This window comes from Hydra vulgaris, chromosome 01 (assembly GCF_038396675.1).
Source record: "Hydra vulgaris chromosome 01, alternate assembly HydraT2T_AEP".
NCBI classification, from domain to species: Eukaryota; Metazoa; Cnidaria; class Hydrozoa; order Anthoathecata; family Hydridae; genus Hydra; species Hydra vulgaris.
Genome location: NC_088920.1, coordinates 47292501 through 47312624, shown reverse-complemented (window position 1 = coordinate 47312624; position 20124 = coordinate 47292501). Strand labels below are relative to the sequence as shown.

General features: G+C 29.6%; 1 protein-coding gene across 5 annotated transcripts in view; it reads right to left on the bottom strand.

Moving 5' to 3' along the window:
• Window positions 1-15299: 15299 nt before the first annotated feature.
• LOC136075389 (uncharacterized) overlaps window positions 15300-20124 on the bottom strand; it is a 58953-nt gene continuing 54128 nt past the window's right edge. For all 5 annotated transcript variants that reach the window (XM_065788391.1, XM_065788393.1, XM_065788394.1 and 2 more), the window contains one exon: window positions 15300-15359. The gene's annotated coding sequence lies outside the window, so the exon portion shown is untranslated. The remainder of the gene's footprint in view (window positions 15360-20124) is intronic.

Here is a 20124-nt window from a genome sequence, read left to right as displayed (position 1 = left end):
GTGTTATAGACAGTCTTATATTGCAAAACGATGTGGTTGAGTGAATAATTTGGAGTTGCTGTTAGTGTCTGTAGAAATAATAACTTGCGTGTGATCTCTGAAAATAATTTCATATTCTAGTTGATCAAAAAAATCTTGGTTAGAATTTAATAAGGTTCCATAGCTACAATTTAAACTTGAAGTCATTTTATTAAGTATTTGGAGGAGGAGTTACTATCTAAAATATAGTTCTTTGGAAGATGACTGAATATATTCCATTAGTTAAAAGAGGTGATGTGAATTGGGCTGAAAGAGGTGATTGGGCTGAAGGAGTGATTGGGATATGCTACCTATTAACCCTGATGAGTCAATTGATGATGTAGATATTTTTGATAAAGCTGAAATTGAAAGACAGTGCCAATTGCAATTTGAAAATTCATTAAAAGAGTTTCAAGACACAATAATCGATGTTTTAAAAAATATTATTCCAGAAATGAATGGTATATTAATCCTTTCTGGAATAAAATTTTTTAAAACATCGATTGTTGTGTATAAATGTAAATAGAGGAGATACTGTTGAAGTTACTAATAAAGTTAGACAATGGCATGAGGAGTTAGACAAGTAAGACAATGGACACTAATTCATAATTTAAAGTTAAGCAGAGCTAGATTTAGATCAAATTATAATGTATATATATATATATATATATATATATATATATATATATATATATATATATATATATATATATATATATATATATATATATATATATATATATATATATATATAATGATACTAAATTTAGAAAAGCTGACAATGGTAATATTTATTTTGAGTATGAAGTTGGTCTTACACTTAAAAGAAATTATTTGACATGGTAAAGTGTTACACAATGGGCACAACTGTCAAAACTAACAGTAGAGGATTTTAAAGCTTTAGGTATAAATATTATTACAAATATATTTTTTAGGGAATAAACCTAAAAATTATATTTAACTAAATATATCTTTTAGGAAATAAAACAGTTATAATAGCAAAAACAATGCTTTTGAAGCGTTAAAAGATTTATTTAATAATATTTTTAAAAATATGGTCGGCCAAAAAGTTAAACCACAGGATTTAACAAACACTGTTAAAAATTTTAAGACTATTAATAAAGAGACAGGTATTAAGGTTGAAAAACTTGCAAAGGAAGTATTAGTTCTTAAGGAAAAGCCAGTTGATACTGAAGCAAAAAATAATTAAGCGTTAGATAATACAAAAAATCTTAAAAAAACTTTGAAAGACCTTATTAAACGGGATTCTACGACGCTAACTGAGTTTGATGATTTTTTTAATTACTTTACGAAAGAAAAGTTAAATTGGGAAAAAACATTTAAGGCAAATCATGATCTTTTGGAAGATAAAAAGAAATGCTATTGCTTTGAGTAAAGAAGCAGCTGCGGAGCTAGAAAGAAGGCTAAACAAATCACAAAATAAAGCAAATGAAAGATTTGAAAACGCCAAAAGGAAGTATCAAAATTTGAAAGCAGCTAATGAAGCTAGAGCATCAGAAATTGAACAAAAATAACTAAAAATAAAGAATAAACTAAAAATGCAAGAGCAGCATTATCAAAAACTCATGAAGACTATGAAAATATACAAAATAGTAGTAAAAGTTTGTTTCAAGATATTCGTAACACATTTTTTAAAATAAAAGATTCTTTATGGATAAAGTTTGATATAGACTTAGAACAGAACCATTACCTGTTGCTATGTTACTTTTATTACCTATTTCAATTGGTGGTATAACAGGGATTATCATTTATTACGGAAAAACCAAAATGAAAACCATACTTAGATAAAAGAGGTTAAATGCCAGATAAAAGAGGTCCAGATAAAGGGGACAAAGGTGGTGAAAGCTAGATAAAGGAGGTGGAGGTCCAGAAAAAGGATGTAAAGGTCCAGATAAAAGAGGTGGTGATGAAAAATTAAAAAAGAAAATTTTTGTCGAACATCTTGCAAATGCGTTACGACGAATTGATGATAAAGTGTTAAAATCAATTCCATATATTAAAAGTCTTAAATGGTGGTTATTTGATAAAGCAGCGACAGCTGTTATGTGGCTTGCTAATAAAGCATGGACATTAAATTTGTAGTTTTTATATATCTCATAGTCAGCATTTGTAGTTTTTATATATCTCATAGTTAAACGTTATTCACAGCGCAATGTTAGATATAGAAGAAAATAAATAATACTAAAATGGCTTATCCAGGAATTGCTAACGGTGGAGATATTGCAATTAAGTAATAAAAATACTGGATATTTAGTATTTTTAGACCTACATACATTAACGCACTTAGTTTTGCAACTAGCATGGCTTCTGCTGGATGTGGGATAAGCATGCTTATGCTTTACTCTACTGACAGCTTCACTAGAGCTAGTTATAGATTTCACATCTTTTACACTGTTAAACAAATATTCTTGCGCCTTACGGTGCCTATTCCAAGCACAAACGATTTTAACCCGTGGAATGCTTGAATTGATAATACAGTGTTTTTTTTATCGAAGCGATAAAAAAAGAATTTAATATTCTAGAAGAAATGGGTTGGATAATTGGAAATATCGCTAAATTGCACGCCGAATTGTACAAGACTCAAAAACACTCGACTTACATGTAACTAACCTTGCTATGGGTCAGGTTCCTGAAATTAATTATGGTCTTAAAAATGCAGGACTTGTAAGCATTTCAGAGTCAATAAGGTGTTATGCTATTTCACTGCTTTCTGCTCAGCTAGCTGCTCGGTTTTCAATTATTGGCTCATCAACTGCTGCTCTTGACGCTAAACACAAACTTGTTGCTACATTAAAAAGATACATTACACGTCCTGTATATTTTGCGGGAGACATTTCAAGATATCAGCAAATTCTTGATAACGGAAACAGTTACTTAGACTTTGCACTAGCTCCTTTGCTTTACTTTATTCCAAGCGATCTTGCATTAAAAACAACATCATCAACAGCTTGGGATAAAAAGCTTTTACAAGCTCCAGAATCAACATTTGGGCTTACGACAAGCTTAAATAGAGTAAAAAAAGAAACAGAAACGCTAAAAACAACAGAGCCATCAGAAAAAACAAAGCCAACAGGAACAACAAAACCAGGTGAAAAAAATAATGATGAATAGGTACTTTTTTTTTTTATATGTTCTTTTTATTACATTTCAGATAAGCAACTCGTTATAATATTTAAAATACAAATATATAACAATAATAATAATAATAATATATATATATATATATATATATATATATATATATATATATATATATATATATATATATATATATATATATATTGATCGTTATTAAATAATAAAAGAACGCGGGGACTCGTAGAAGACCAACGGTCTTTTCGTCGAGTACCAATAAGAAATGTTCTTGTTAAAATTTATAAAATATTTACAAGATAAAAAATAAGTTAACGAAGTACGAAACTTAAAATATTCCGTTACAAATACAAGATACGTTATTGCATATTACAGTTGTTAATGATACATATATAATTTTTATCAACTCATGTTTAAATAGAGGGTAAAAAGGAAGATCAATAAAAATATCAAAAGTATATTGTTAAATCTTCGACTGTATAAATGATTTCTTTAAGCTTTCGTTGAAAAGAAAAGAAGTTACTTTGATGAATAAAATCCTCAGTAAAATTTTTTAAAACTATTTTATTCCATAAGAATGGCTCGCGATAATCAATACAAAATTAAAAAAGATTTGTTTGAAAAATGAACTGCCTAATAAAACTATCATTGCGTAAAATGAATTTTTTTTTATCTTTTGATGGATAGAAATTATAGAAAGAAATCGGGGATGAATTGGTTTTACATTTAAACATAAAACAAAGAATATTAAAAATTTTAAGCTCATATATATTAAAAACTTTCATTTTAAATAATAGAGGCTTGGCATGAGTATAATGGTCTTAAATGATACTATAAATAATACAAACTATAATGATACAAACAATTACAAAGAGGAGTTAACTGCTGTGGTTGTATTTGGGGGTGTTCTAGTTGTTTTATATTACGGCATACGATATATTATATAATATAAAAAAATATTTCTTATAAATACAATATGGCTCAAACTTACACAGCTTATTGGACTTCAAGTTCTACTGATGTACATTAACGATTTAATTAATAAACTGCTTCGAAGCGAATAATTAATCCAATTAATCCATTAACGATTCCATTAATGACATCAATCTATTCAGAGATTGCTTTGAAGCGAATAATTTGGAAAGGCGGTCCAGGCTCTCCGAGTATTTCTATTGGTTTTATTGAGCTTGATAATTTTATTGAGTGTGATAAATTAGCTAGCAACACAGCAACATATCAAGGCAATCCATGAAAAATATTTGAGACTTTACGCTTTGAAATCGAAGGAACATGCACTTATAAGGTTTGGGAACCTAAAAATTTAAACTAGCATTTGTTACAAACATTTCAACTTATTGAACAACTTCAATTTAAATTTTATAAACCTGATGGAACAATGGTCTCTTTTTCTGAAGCTTTTCTTGTATTTAAACTCGAGAAAAATGACGCTGCGAATTAAACAATAAAAACAAGTAACCTAATATTAATAATGGAAAAAAGTGAACAAAGGCTATACCCAATCCATACTTACGGAAGAGTTTCAGCTCTTTTATTAGAAGAAGTTTTGCTTCAACCTTACCTTTGACTTGGCGATTTCAAACAGCTTCTTTATATGTTCAGTGAGCTAATGAGCTTGGTAAAAAATTTCGAAAAAAAAGTGTTCACCGTAAAAAAATTTCAAAACGTCTATTGCTGTAGTAAATTGTGATAAAACTGGTTTATTAATAAGAGCTGTTGGTAACAGTACCGAAGGGACAAGCGTTAGAGCTCCTGTAGGCATAGGGCCTGCTGGAGCTGGCGCAGGATGTGAAATTATTTCAGCTTTAGTTAGTTTGAATCATAAAAGTAACAGCACCAGCAAACGCTGCCCTATATTATATATTTCTAGAACTTTAAGTGATGGTGAGCTTTCAGTTGAAGAGTTTACAACGCTCGAAGAAAAATTTCCAACATTTTAAAGGTTTGTCGATCAAGATATCTAAAAAACGGAGGCCAATGAAATTGACAACTATCCTGAAACACCTCAAGATATCCAAAGATATCTTACTATGAGACAAGCTTAACAAACACTCTGGCATAGACGCTGGCATAGACGCAGGCGCTGGCTCAAGCGCTGTTTTTAAAGGGGGTAACTCTTTTTTTTTTTTGCACGAAAAAATATACAACAACATTAGCTCCTACTCCTATAGGAGCATAATTAAGATTAAGATTTTTCATAATCGGAGATAGAAGAGCTTTTACTTTTTTTTGTTGCTAATTTTATCTTTAATTCTTTTTCTTCCATTATCAAAGTTTTTTCTTTCTGCTTACTTAATTCAGAGAGCAAGCTTGTCTTTTTCCTTTACGTTTAGCAGCTGCGATTTGTCCTGCAAGTATTCTTTTTTCACATTTTATTTTAGGTTTAGGTGTTTCTTCCATTATTATTTATAATATCATTGTTTACTTCCAATTGATTATTGCTAGCTATTTGCTCAGAATTGTTAACTATTTGCTTGGGATTGTTATACATTTCTTGAGGTGTTGTTTAATAGCCCAATATGAACGGGTAACATTGACATGAGTTGCGGTTGATAACATAACAGTAAGAGGTGCAAGATCCATACCAAATCTATAGTAAAACTCACCAGCTAAAATACATAAAGCTTTCTGAAGCACTGAATTATTATTAAGATCAGCTTTAAAACCTTTACTATCCCCAAATGTAAAAAAAATTTCACAAGCTTTGTATATTGTTGCCATTTTTGAAACTCCTGTACCTATGTTTTTACCGATCCACATTGTCTATTCACTATATAGTAAAACTATAGCAGCAGTCATACTATTTAGCTTTTGAAGAGTTAGTCTTCTTCCAAGAAGTTTTAAACTGTTTCCTCCTGAAACACATGCTGCTAGCCTTGACCTATATAAACTAACAGACTAACAGAGTTATCTTCTGTTTCAGGTTCAAGTGTGTTTTCTTTGTTCTTTAAAAATTGACTCCATGATACAATTCTTTATATATTCAAAAACTACTTTCCAAATAAATGTAATAACAACACCTAAGATAAGAACACTTAGAAAAAATGAATTTAATATTGTTAAAATCATAGCAACTCGACTCGCTCATGCGCGTGAGAGTGTAAGTGTATGTTTTTTTATCTCTTCTACTTTGGGTATCACTTATAAGTTAACCATTTTCTTCTATAATTATTCTGAAGCTTGACCGATCTTGTAATGGTAATATACCAATACAGCTAAGATAGTCTCGGACGACTCGAGGTATCCCTGTGAACCTTTGAGCTCAAAGCCACAATGCTTTATATGGCGACCTGATATAGCGAGCTTAGCTAGTGGTGATCTTCGCGAATACATGTCATTTTCACAAGTACAATCAACGACAACAAAAATGCATTCGTCTCCTTCCATAATTTTACTAGTAAGTTTTAAAACACACTGAATGCCATATCGATTGACCCAAAACGGGGGCACTACATGAAACCTTTTCTTGTGAACAACTTTTTCATTATTTTTTGTATGCTTCATTGTATCCAATGGTGGGGATGTTAAAAATATTATAGTATCTGGCCGTTGGTTAAGCAAGTCAGGTTGCATTTAGTATTTTCCAGCGTTGACTTTTTCAAACAAAGCGTTGACTTTTTCAAACAAAGCTGTGGTGTTACCATTACCCAATATCAAATGCTTGAAAAAATTCTTGGTGTAAAATTTAGCTTTTATTTTGAGCAATAACTTCTTCTATATAAATTCTTTTAATTAATGGGTTTAGGTGGATCAAAAGAAATGTCAACGTCACCTGGAACAACAACTACTACGGTTCCCAAAACTAGGAGTGGAAATCCAGATTCTTTTAGAAAACAAGCTGCATATGTATTATATCACAGCGTTGTTTCGGAGCTAAAACACTAGCAGCTTCTGTTATCTTTGAAAAGTTAAAGATTGCAAAACGGACTGAGCTCGATTTAGAAATGTGTAATATTGGAAAGTTTCTTGTTTTTATTGTTTTTGGAGTAGTTGTTAGACAAAATTTCGTAGAATATGAATGGATACCTGTAACTATGATGAAAAATCCAAAATAATAATTTAAACAATATAGTTATATTTAAAAATGGCTGGTATAGGAATGGTTATCTTTGGAGCTGTTGCTAACGCAGTAGTATTTACAGGGTCTGGACTTATTGCACATTCTTTAGCAAGAGATAAATCTTCAAAAGCAGTTAAATAGCAAAAAAGACATAATGAAGCTGTTGAAAAATTGCAAAAAGCAACAGCAAATCGGAACCAAAAAAAGCTGAAGCTTTTAATAAAACTAATGCAAGGCTCCAAGTTGAAGGAGAAAGTTGAGGACGATTTAATAACTATGTCGAAGCAAGCCGTCTCTGTCGCAAAATTATTGCTGAAAAAGACCTAACTGATAATGACAAGCTTCTAAAATTACCTCCATAATCAGAACTCAAAGATTTTTATCAACCTAGCAATGAACAAAAAACAAATGAGAATTTATTTGTCGCAGGAGCAACAGTTACAAGGTGGGTTAATAGGTTGGTATGTTACAAAGAAATAAACGTTTTTAAAATAAAACACAAAAATTCAGCCTTACCCAATCCGGCCAGATATCACGTAAAGCTAACAGTTTTTTAAATTTTTTTGTATTCTTATTTTTAAATTCTTTTGTGTTTTTTGCATTTTTTTAATGAACACAACTTAGTTTTGCTGATTAACAATATTGTTGCATTTATATAATTGAGCATAGATGCAGCTAAAACACAAATTCCTAAACTTGAAGCAACAAGAGCTTAATTCTTTCTTTCTAAGGCAATAAGCTCAGGAACAACTTAGTTTAACTAAGGTTCAGGAAGAGGGGATACCAAAACAGGATCAGCGTTCACACCTAGTGCATTCCTATAATAGACAGTTGCATCAGCAAGATTAGTTTTATTTCAAGGTTGTCCTGCAGCAACATGAGCTGCATTAATCAGCTCAAGCCGAGTGTTTACTGTTGATTGCCATGCTTAATGAGCTTGATCAAGTGCTTGCTTAAGACCATCTTTTCTATCAAACTCAGCTTCAACTAGATTAAGGAAACGCGTTTGTAATTTTGTTACTGTTTGAGCTATTTTGATATACATGTCATTTTTAGATCTTTAATTGAAAGTTTCTAGCATTAATAATAAAATGGTTATAACTCTTACAAGAAAAAATAATATTGTAAGCGTTGGTCATTGAGAAGATATTTGCCGATTCGCTTGTTGAATAGGAGAGCTTAGCACTGTCAAAATGATGCTCGAAAATTATCTCCTCCTATGGGATCCAAGTTTCCTTATCGAAACAATTAGGTATAATCAGGTTGAAGTTGTAAAGTATAGCTGCCCTCCAAGCAAAAAATATGATTTTACTTGGCAAATTAAGGCTTTAAAAAAAGCTGTGCATATTTCATATGCAAATTTCTGACTGATGAAGAATGTAAGTGGGATTATAGCATTATAGCTTTACCTGTAAGAAAAAAATAAAAAGAAATAACCACTTTATTACATAACGCTGGTCACCCGTAGGATAGATATACATGCCTTGCTGTTAATGATGGTGTTCATGCTGATATTACCGAGTGGACAACTAAATATAAATGTCTCTCTGTAAAATTACTTATTGGATAAGGGTGTCCTTGTAGATAAAGATGAATTACATTGAAGCTCAAAAAGGTGTGGTTAAAAATGATGTGAACGCTTTAAAGCAATATCTAATAAAAATAAATGCGTGGTATAATTTTTAAGAGCTGATGCTGCTATTCGACAACTATTAGCTCCTGACCAAGATATAACAAGCAAATGTATCGAATATTATATTGAATTTGATAAAATATATTTTTCACTGCGAATGTTAAAAGCTAATCTAAATTCTTTATAGCTTCATAAACTTTTGCTCTTTCCTCAATAGGTAATGATTCAGTCATTAAAATATTTATATTAGAAATGTTTATTATTTCCGAATCAAGATAAGGCACACATAAGTATATATAACAAGTAACTCTTGCAAATCTTGCACAGAGTTGTGATCTTTTTTTACCATGCAACTCGCTAACATACTTATCAATTTCTTCTTTGATATCTTTAGCTACCTCAATGAGGTGTTTGCTTTCAGTTTTTTTTTAACAAATCTTCTATTTTCATATTTTAGACACGTCTTTCTAATTAAAAATTTATAATGGAGCTTTCTAAGATTTACTATTGTCCAAAAGGGTATTGGCGTGGTCTTGCTGTTATTAAAAAGCTTGCAGCTGCAGCAAAAGTTTCTGACAAAGAAGCTGGTGAATGGGTAAAAAAGCAAGCAATTTGAGAAATTTATTTACCTGCTCCTATCTATATACCAAGAGCAAAAGTTAACAAAACTCATCCTAATAAAGTTTACCAAACTGATTTGCTTTATTTACCTCATGACAAAGTTGGTCAATATACCTATAAATACGCATTAATGTTTGCTAATGTTTCAGAAGCTCTTGCAAAAATATATAAGCGTGACCCACTAACTTGGCCTAATCTTATCCAAGTTGATGCCTAATCTGAGGCCTAATCTTATCCAAGTTGATGTGATTTTAATGTGATGGAAGTGATTTTAAAGGAGCTACTACAAAACTTCAAGAAAAAAATAAAGTCCGTATCAGGCGAGCTGCAGCTAGAAATCATTGAGAGCAGTCCATCGTTGAGCGTTATAATAGTGCACTCGCTGAAAAACCTTTTGATTGCCAGTATACTCAAGAGTTTTTGTTTTTGTTTTTGTTATTTCACCTCCCCAAGGCCCAGAAGGCCACTACAGATGAGGAGGCTACTTAATTGTGGTTATAACCCTCTCTCAACTCTATAACTACGAAACACAAACCTTGACGAACAAGGCCGCTGCGCGGAGAAACAATTTGAGCCCGGTACTACCAGGGACGTGGTGGGGATCGAACTTTGCTAATGACTGAAAGTTGCTAATGACTGAAAGATTAGTTGCATGTGTAAAAGGTTCACCAACTGTCATAAAATAAATTATTAATCAAACTACACGCTTACTAGATAAAAAACTAATTGATGCAAAAAAAAAAAAAAGGAAAAAATAATTTTGGCTCTATCAATGTCTGCTGCGAGAAAAGAAATTTTTATTTTTCCCAGTGTAAAAGTTCGTTACTTGTGTCCTCCAGGTGAGCAAGAAGGGGGTTAAAATAGGGGCTACTGATCTTATTTGGTCTTTAAAGACTTATTCTATTGATTCAGTGAGACAAATTGTGAGACAAATAAGTCAATCAGCCCTTTATCGTCTTGTTGGTGGACAGAATAGACGAATCATTTGTAAAGAGTTACAACTTGTTCCGTCTGGAACCCAGTTACCTCCTGATAGAATACTTAGATATATTTATGGCGATATGCCAAAGTTGTAATTCCATCTGGAGAGATTCGTTGCTTAGTATCAAGAGGGGATAGAGACGTTTTTACTTGCTCGTATACACAAGTTTGGTACCCCTAACTTTGAATCCTAACTTGAATATGTTTTATTTCTATCTTATCGTTGAGATACTGTTTGTATGATTCATGCTTAAGATCTTTTCTAACAACAGCTCCACAGACTCCTTTTTCTCTCTTTTTATTTTCTCCGCTTCGAGAACTGAATACATTATACTATAAGTTTGTGTACCCATATAGTTTTATACTTTTATAGTCTTATACTTAAAGTATAAAAATATACTTATACTATACTTATTACTAAATAATATTAGTGTATTTACCAATATCATAAAGCTATATTTCTCTTTATTAATTTATATTTTATTGTTATATTGCTTAATTACCTGTATATACTTTCTATACACTTAAAAATAAAATATTATTTAGTTAGCTGATCTTATATATTTCAGTTATGACTATAATATAGAGCTTCTCTTTTTAACTTTGTTTAAAATTTTATTACAAAATAATAGTATATATACATTAATAATATATTACACAAATAAATTGACTTACAACTACAAATCTAATCCGTTAAATCCTATGCTTTATAACTTCAATTTGTTGCTTTATCATTTTTGTTTGCATTATACCTATATGCTTAGAAACTTCCAATAGACTTATATGTAAATCATAAATAATAATTTATAAAATATGGCATTGAAAAAATCCCGCAAATGTACCCAAAAACCATAGAGCCATCTAATGTGACTGCTGCTCTTTTTGGATTCACACTAAGTGCAATCTAATCAATAAGCATACAGATAACATTATCTCCAATGACTCTTTAGAATGATATTGACTGTATTTCCAAAAATATATCATTTAGTAGCCGTTCCGATCAAGAACATAAGCTTACACTTTCATACAAGAATCTTCCACTAAAGTTATTAAAATTTATAGATATAATAATATATAGATTATATATTTAGTCTATATATAGATATAAACAATATATATAATCCAACTATTAATTGTAATTATCTTGATGTTACTGAAATCAATAACTCAATAAATCCTAAATCCTATGGTAATAGGAATTACGGAATCAAATTTATATATAAAAGACTCAAGTATAACTGATATTACCATAAATGGATTTAACACTGAACATTGCCCTTGCCTAGTCAAAAAAAAGTGGGGCTCTTCTGTATCTAAGCTCTTATTTCAACTATGTAGTTCGTCATGATCTTATAATCTAGTTTTTGTTGAAGCAGTCAGCCCTCACAAGACCAATACTTTAATTGGCTGCATATATCGTCACCCAATTTTAAATCCAAAAAAGTTTATCGCAGACCATTTAACTCCTTTGCATAAAAAATTATGATATGATAAAAAAAAACATTATATTAATGTGTAATTTTGACATAAGCTTGATTAATCTCCTATTGTTTCTAATTATCTCCAAACATTATGCTCTTGCTCGCTTCTCCCAACCATTATTCTTCCAGCCCGTATAACTTCAGAAACCAAAACTCTCATTGATAGTATTTTCATAAACTCCTATTCTCCTAAAACTGGCAATCTAACAATTTCTATTTCAGACCACATGGGCAAGTTCCTCTGTATTCCTGGTATTATCCCCCCAAAAAATAACATAAAAATCTGTAGAAGTTGCTTCAAAAACTTTGATACTGACACCTTTATACAAAATATATCTAGTGTGAACTGGAAGGTACAAATAAAAAATACTAATAGATCAATGATAGGTAGGGAAGGTACTAGTAAAAGCTATTATGGGAGGTTGAGATGACCTCAATGAGAGGTAAAAATAAAAGATATTCATAAATCAATGATAAGTTTTTTAAATACATTTGAAAAGTTCTAGACAGACATGCTGCCTACAAAGTTTTAACAAAAAAACAAATCAAACTTAAATCTAAATCATGGATAACCAATTATATTCTTTAATCCATCTCAACCAAAAATGTCATTTATAAAAATTTGTTAAATCAAACAATATCAATACAAGAATTCTACTCTCTGATAAACTTAAGTTATAAAGAAATAAAATAACCTCAAAATAAATGATAAAGTCATCTTTGATCCAACCACAATTGCTAATATTTTTAACAATTACTTTGCTACTATCCAAGAGAATCTAATAAACAAAAAATTTATCCCTAAATATGATTTTAGAGACTAAAAAATCCTAATGAAAGTTCTTTTTTCTTTGAGCCAGTGACTGAAGGTGAGGTGTCGAGCCTCATAATGAATCTTTAAAGTCTCATAATGAATCTTTAAAACAAATAAAAGTTTTGGGCTTAAACAGCCTTCCCACATTTTTTCTTAAGCTTATTCTAAACATAATCTCAAAGCCACTATCCATAATTATGAATAGCTCATTTAGAAATGGAATTTTCCCAGATCTCCTTAAGATAGCTAAAGTGACGCCAATACACAAAAAGTTTCTCTACTGGATTACTCTAATTATCGCCCAATTTCTCTTCTCTCAAATATAAGCAAAAAATATTTGAGAAAGCTAGACACAATAGATTTTACAACTTTCGTGAGAAATTCAAGTGTCTTTATCAAAATCAGTATGGGTTTAGAAACAATCATTCAACAACTCATGCACTAATTGATATAACTAAAAAAAGTAGATCAGCTTTAAACAATAAGTTGTTTACATGTGGTGTTTTTGTTGATCTCCAGAAAGCCTTTGATACAGATGATTATTCCATTCTAATTAGAAAATTGGAGTATAACGGTATCAGAGGCACAACACTCCAATGTTTTTTATCTTATCTTCAAAATAAAAATTTTTTTTTTCCATTATTGGGATGGAATCTGAATAAAATTTACAAATGGTGTCCCACAAAGCTCTGTATTAGGACTATTGCTTTTGCTTTTCTTTATAAATGATCTTAATACCTCTTCGAAGTTTTCCACTAGTTACGACTTGGCTGATGACACCAATTTGCTTTTAAGAAACAAATCACTTAAAAAGATAAACGAAATATTAATCATGACTTAGAGAATCTACACCAGTGGTTTCTATCTAATAAAATATCTCTTAATTCTAAAAAAACTGAAACTATTATCTTTGAATCAAGTCAAACAAAAATAAAAATGCATCTGAATTTCAGATTAAGTGGTTGAAAAATAGATCCTATGAATTTTATCAAGTATCTTGGTATCAAAATTGATTCCAATTTAAGTTTTGCATCCTATCTTCAAGGCTTAGCACTGAAACTAAGCAAGCCCAACTGTATGTTGGCCAAAGTTCGACATTATCTTAATCTTAAAACGCTCCTTAACATATATTATGTTATATTTGAAACTCATTTTAGATATGCTTGTTATTATTGTTATTATTGTTATTATTATTATTATTATCATTTTCGTTACTTTTGTTGTTGTTGTGCAATTTTTGGAATGTTTTAAATAAAAACTGTAAAAAATCGCGCTTTTCATTACTTTTAAATATACAAAGATTTTTTTTTTTTAGAAAGTACATAGATCTGATTTTTTTTTTCTATCAAACCTATTTTTTTATAATAATATATTACATAACTAGCGAAATCTAAGAATACAAAAAATATATAAATGTGATTTGAATTGCTATTAGTTAGTAAAATAAAAAACAAATTTAAATAGCTTTTTACTAAAATTCCTACGTCAATTCTTTGCAAAACGGCAATCTAAACACCAACAAAACACAATAGCGAATATATATTCAACGAATACTTTCAACCAGTCTTCAAAAATGATATAAATAATAAACTTTCGAAATTTGAGAACCTTTTATCAAGTCATGCAAATGATAACAAAGATCTTTTTCTAAAATTGCAATTAATAACCCAAACCAGAAAAATTAAATACTTACAAATAATGGCGTTGTGCCACACTCGGTGGCCCGTAGACAAAACTTATCCTTTTGACGTTTTTTTTACAATTTCTGCATCCCTAAAATCAACTCAGTGGCCCCCAATCTTTCTATAGACTCAAAAATCTTCCAAAAGCATTCTATTCACCGATCTTCCAAAAGCATTCTATTCACCAATCTTCCAAAAGCATTCTATTCACCGATCTTCCAAAGCATTCTATTCACCGATCTTCCAAAGCATTCGACACTGAATTCATATTATTAATAAAGCTAAATGTTATTAATAAAAGCTAAATTGCTAAATTGTACTTTTTTCATAATAAATTTGTTTCATGAATAAGATTTTTTGTAAGTAACAGACAACAACAAGTAGTACTCGGAAAAAACTTGTCACGCCGGTTTCAAACTTGTAGTGGAGTAATACAACGATCAGAACTTAGAGCGCTTCTATTCACAATACTACATAGCAGAAATTTTTAAAATGCGCAAAGGCAAATTATTTTATTTACTCTTGGGATTTTTAACTTTTTTTTTGTTGTTGAAAAGTTTGATATTTATTAGTTTAAAACAACATTTTCTTTTTATTAGATTAAAAATTGCTAACTATTCGTATAATAGTATACAATCATACGAATGGTTAGAAACCCACGTAGAAAACCACACAATGATAAAATCCACATGTATCCAAAAAAATAAATTATACTAACAAAAAAACCTAAAAGTCTTGGCCTTGAATTCGTTCATTATGTTGTCATAGATGTGTGATGAGCAATACAAATTACAGTCCCCTAAGTAATAAAACGGTATAGAAAACCTTTAAAAATTGTTTTAGCTACCCTAACTATCAAAAGAGAAAAACAACGCACTTTTATTTGAATTTATTCTTAAAAAAGAAAATTTTTCCAATGCGATTCATCATTTGCACACTAAAAAAACATTTGATAAATTTAAATTAAATATGTTCATTTTTTATTATAGAATTCTTTTATATTATCTCCATATCATTTTAACTCTCCTCATCACCTTTATCTTCATTTATCATTATCCTCCTCAGCCTCCTACTTATCATTATCATCATTAATCTAAACACATAATCTCATCACAAGTGTGTCAAACAAACTTGTAAATAGTTGTATATATATATATATATATATATATATATATATATATATATATATATATATATATATATATACTTATATATATATATATATATATATATATATATATATATATATATATATATATATATATATATATATATATATATATATATATATATATGTATATATATATATATGTATATATATAAATTAGTAAAAATATTTATCAAATTTTCAACGATTTGTTTTTCCATCAGTAGGTTCATCAGGAAGCTTCCTAATAAACCTATTGGTGGAGAAATGAATTGTTGAAAAATAAAACTAGATAAGTATTTTTACTAATTTATAATTACTCTGTTCTTCAAGAACATTGAGCACTATATTTGTAAAATACACTAATATAATTTATATATATATATATATATATATATATATATATATATATATATATATATATATATATATATATATATATATATATATATATATATATATATATATATATATATATATATATATATTTACAGTAACTACACAAGTTATCAGATTCAAAAATGAAATTTCCGGAATTCATTAGTTTTTTGGGCTTTCTTTGATGGTTAAAGGTTATTGCTGTTTACTTTTTGTTGTTTATGTGTATTTTAACTTACTGTCATTCATTTTGTTTTTTAGATCAGGAGCATTTGAAAAATATATAAACTTTTTTTAAAAACTTTTAACTTCTTAAAAGGTACTGTGAATTAAAATAATATAAAATTAAAACCTTTAAGTTGATTTTATTTGCCCTAACCCAAATAACAGCCTCTTGCAAAAGTATGTCATTTTCAATAAATCATAAATTTACCTAAAAAATACTTAACTGATTTTAAACTTTTGCAAAAGACTATACATGTCATTTTTAAAAACATAAATTATTGTATCTGGCTTTTTACTTAAAAATTAAATTTCGGTTGTTTTTAAACGTTTTTTTTTAATCATGCAGTCAAATTATAACCAATGGCATGTTGCGGCCGTTTTAAGATTAACAATGGCTAAATTAAATGAGATTTCCCTAGGTAAATTAGCTAAAGTAGCTACTTTTCTGCAAGAAACAAATCGCGCCCAAAGAAGTTTGTCAAAATTGTGAATGTTATGCGGACTACAGTCAGAAAAATAAGTTCCAAACTCAAAATGGAGGTCAAATTAGAAGCACAGAGTACAGACTGATATGGTCGAAAAAAAATAACGAGTGCTAGAGATGACAGAAAAATCAAAAAAGGTTAACAAACAAAACCGTAAGATGTCAGCAATAAAACTGAAAAGTGTTTTGAAAAGGCATTAATATTTTAGTTGGATCTTAAAAAAGAAGAAGTTAGTAGTCAGAATTCAAGAAGAAGTCACGAGTTAGGATTCAAGTGTACAAAACCACGAAGCCAAAACTTACGCCTGCGATGCACAGTGAAGTTTTTCAAGGTAAAAGTCGATCAAAAGTCAGTTACAAGAATTTTATAAAAGTATACTATTAACTATATATTATAAAAGCTTTGTAAAGGCTACATTACTAAATAATAATTTCAGTGTTGCCCACTGCCCCTTCCAGGTATATCAGAAGTTATAATTCGGACTTTGAGTGAGCGTTACTAAATAACAACATTACTAAATAACAGTTTTAGAGTCGCCCACAAAGTAGTTAAAGCTCGGGCATCGCCTGAGCTATTTGAATTTGTTTTTTACGCTTCCAGTCAAACGCATCTTTTAAAAGTATTGTTCGAGTTTTTATGCAGTTTTAAATATATAAAGTTAAAATAACAATGAAAGAAGATATTTATATGCCCATTATAAATGTTTCTTTCTTAGTAAGTTATTCTACATAATATGCGTAGTCTAAAAAATACTATATATAAGCAAAAGACAGGTTTTTTAAATACCCCTCTTCTGTTTGGTCACCAGTTAAGTATTTAACACTTTTAAATATCTTTAATAAATCACAATTAACGTTGAAGAAGAAGGTATGCTCATACAAAATAAATGTATAGTTTCTTCATTTTACTTGATATATCATATACATTTGAGACTAAAAATGTTAGATTTTTTTTTTACAAATACTATATTAAAAATTTTTTTCGAATATGAATTAAGCCGAATTTAGCTAAGATTTTGATTGTAACTTAAACATTAGTTATTTCAGTTAACATTTTTTTAAATTTAATTTTGATTAAATAATACGACAAAAACCTTTTTTTTCTGAATAAAAACTTATTGCATTTATTTTTTCAGAATCCCAACCAATGATAAAAAAAGATGACTAGAAAAGGACTCTACGATGTTTTGAAACAATGCCCAACGATAAAAATTGATGACAAATTTATGTTTTTAGGAGATCGACTAAAAACTGTTACAAAATATACTGAAAATGAACACTGTTCACTGTAAAACGCATTAAAAATTTGAAGTTTCATTTTAAACAAAAATATATAGCTGCTAACATCATAGAAGAACGCTTTTTGAAGGAAAATGAACTATGGCTCAATGCCATCATGAGTCTACTCTCCTGTATAATAAAAACCCTGGTCAACCATCAAAAGATTTCCAGGTGTCATCAAAACATTTCGAGCAAGAGACGTAGAACTAAAGCTTTGAGAGAGCAAATATCTTCTAAATAACTAACCTATGCTGCCCAAATGAATCAGCGTGATGCAGGACATAATGATGCGTCTATAAAAATGAAAGATACTACCTGTTCACCGAAAAAAAGCAAACAAATATAGAGATAACTTTAATTCCGTTTAGACTCATTTTATAAAAAATCACACACCATTGGAAATATTATCAATTTTTGGGGGACGTCAATTCGACAAGGAGACAATATGATATAATTCATGCGGCCAACAAAAATATATATCCACGGTATTCGCTTTTGAAAGAATCAAAAAAACAATGTCATTCGCCACAGGAGTCAATGGCAGTTTCAGAAACGTACTGTGAAATTAAACTATAAAATATTCTAGACCAAACAACTAGACGCTTGTGTGAATATTTAGATGAAGTCTTAGAAAAATTAAACGAAGAAGGAAGATGCAAATTAAAGATGTTATCAAAAGGGGTTGTGATGGCTCACAGCAGCAAATATTTAAGTAAAAATTCCAAAATAATTCAGATAGTGACCCTAACATTTTCCAAAGTTCATTTATGCCTTTACAGCTCATATGCCATATCAATGGCCAGAAGATTATTTGGCAAAACTCAGTGCCCTGATCTACTAGATATTATCCCCAAATACAATTTTGTTTTCTCCATGAAACTTAGGATATAACAAAGGAAGAAATCTGCTATGTAGAAGATCAAATAAAAAGCTTAAGAAAAACTGAAATACCGAAATTTTTTGTTGGTATTATACACATAAAGCATACCTTGGCATTTACAGTGGTTGATGCAAAAGTATGCAATCTTGCAACCAACACGGCATCTATGATTCTTCATGACAACCTGCAAAATCCGTAAAGACATTTTTTTCTAATGAGAGTGTCTACCTTCTTGATTAGCCTGGCCTTGATTTACGAGATATGAATCCTATTGGAAATTTATTGGAGCTTGTCAAACGCAAAGTAAGAAATGTAATAATAATCAGAAGATCAACTGATCGAAGTATGGCGTCAAAATCCAGATATTAAAACATTAACTTCAAAGTGCATAAATAGTATTGCGAGGAAAATCAAGCTACCAACTATTAAGACTTAATAGTTGATGGTAACTACATGTGGTAGCTTACTACAGGTGGTAGCTTACTACAGGTGGTAGCTTACCACAGGCGATCACAACAACCACTTCACCAAAATGAACTACAGGCAATCACAACTTAGTTTTTTTGTTATATAATCTATATATTAGTATATACAAAACATGTTATGAAACTTAGTTCATGTTTCATAACATGTTTTTTATATACCGATGTATAGATTACGTAGCAAAAAAAGTAAGTTGCGATTGCCTGTAGTATTTTTGGAGATATAAAAATGAGGAAAAATTGAAAACTAAGTTTGAGTCTTATAATTTGAGCAAGTTATACATATATAAATATATATGTTTTTTTTGTTATTAGATAACTTAATCAATATAAAAGTATTTTGATTAAAATACTTTGATAAAAATCATAAAAATAATAAAAATGTTTAGTATCCAGAACTACATAAAAGTTCCATTAATGAATGGAAACGTGGACCGACATGTCGAAGTTAGTTATTGTTATTGAATGTTAAAATGGTGGATGTAGTGTTAAGGTGTAGGACTGTTTTGATTGGAACGTCACCGGTGACGTTGTAAAAATGGAGAGAGTAATGACAAAAGAAGTTTATTTAGACATTATAAAAAAGTCATGCAATACCATCATTTTCAAATTTGAGTAAATGGAAAGCCATTCATTTTTTTAGAAGAAAATAATCCAAAGTTTAAATCCATAATCTATTGCTCAAAACATTGTATAAGTTATTTGACTAAGTTAAAGAATGATCAAGTATTGAATAGAATGATTAGACCTGCCCTACATCACACACACACATACACAAACACACACACGTACGTACACATGTATATAGGTGATTGAATATATACA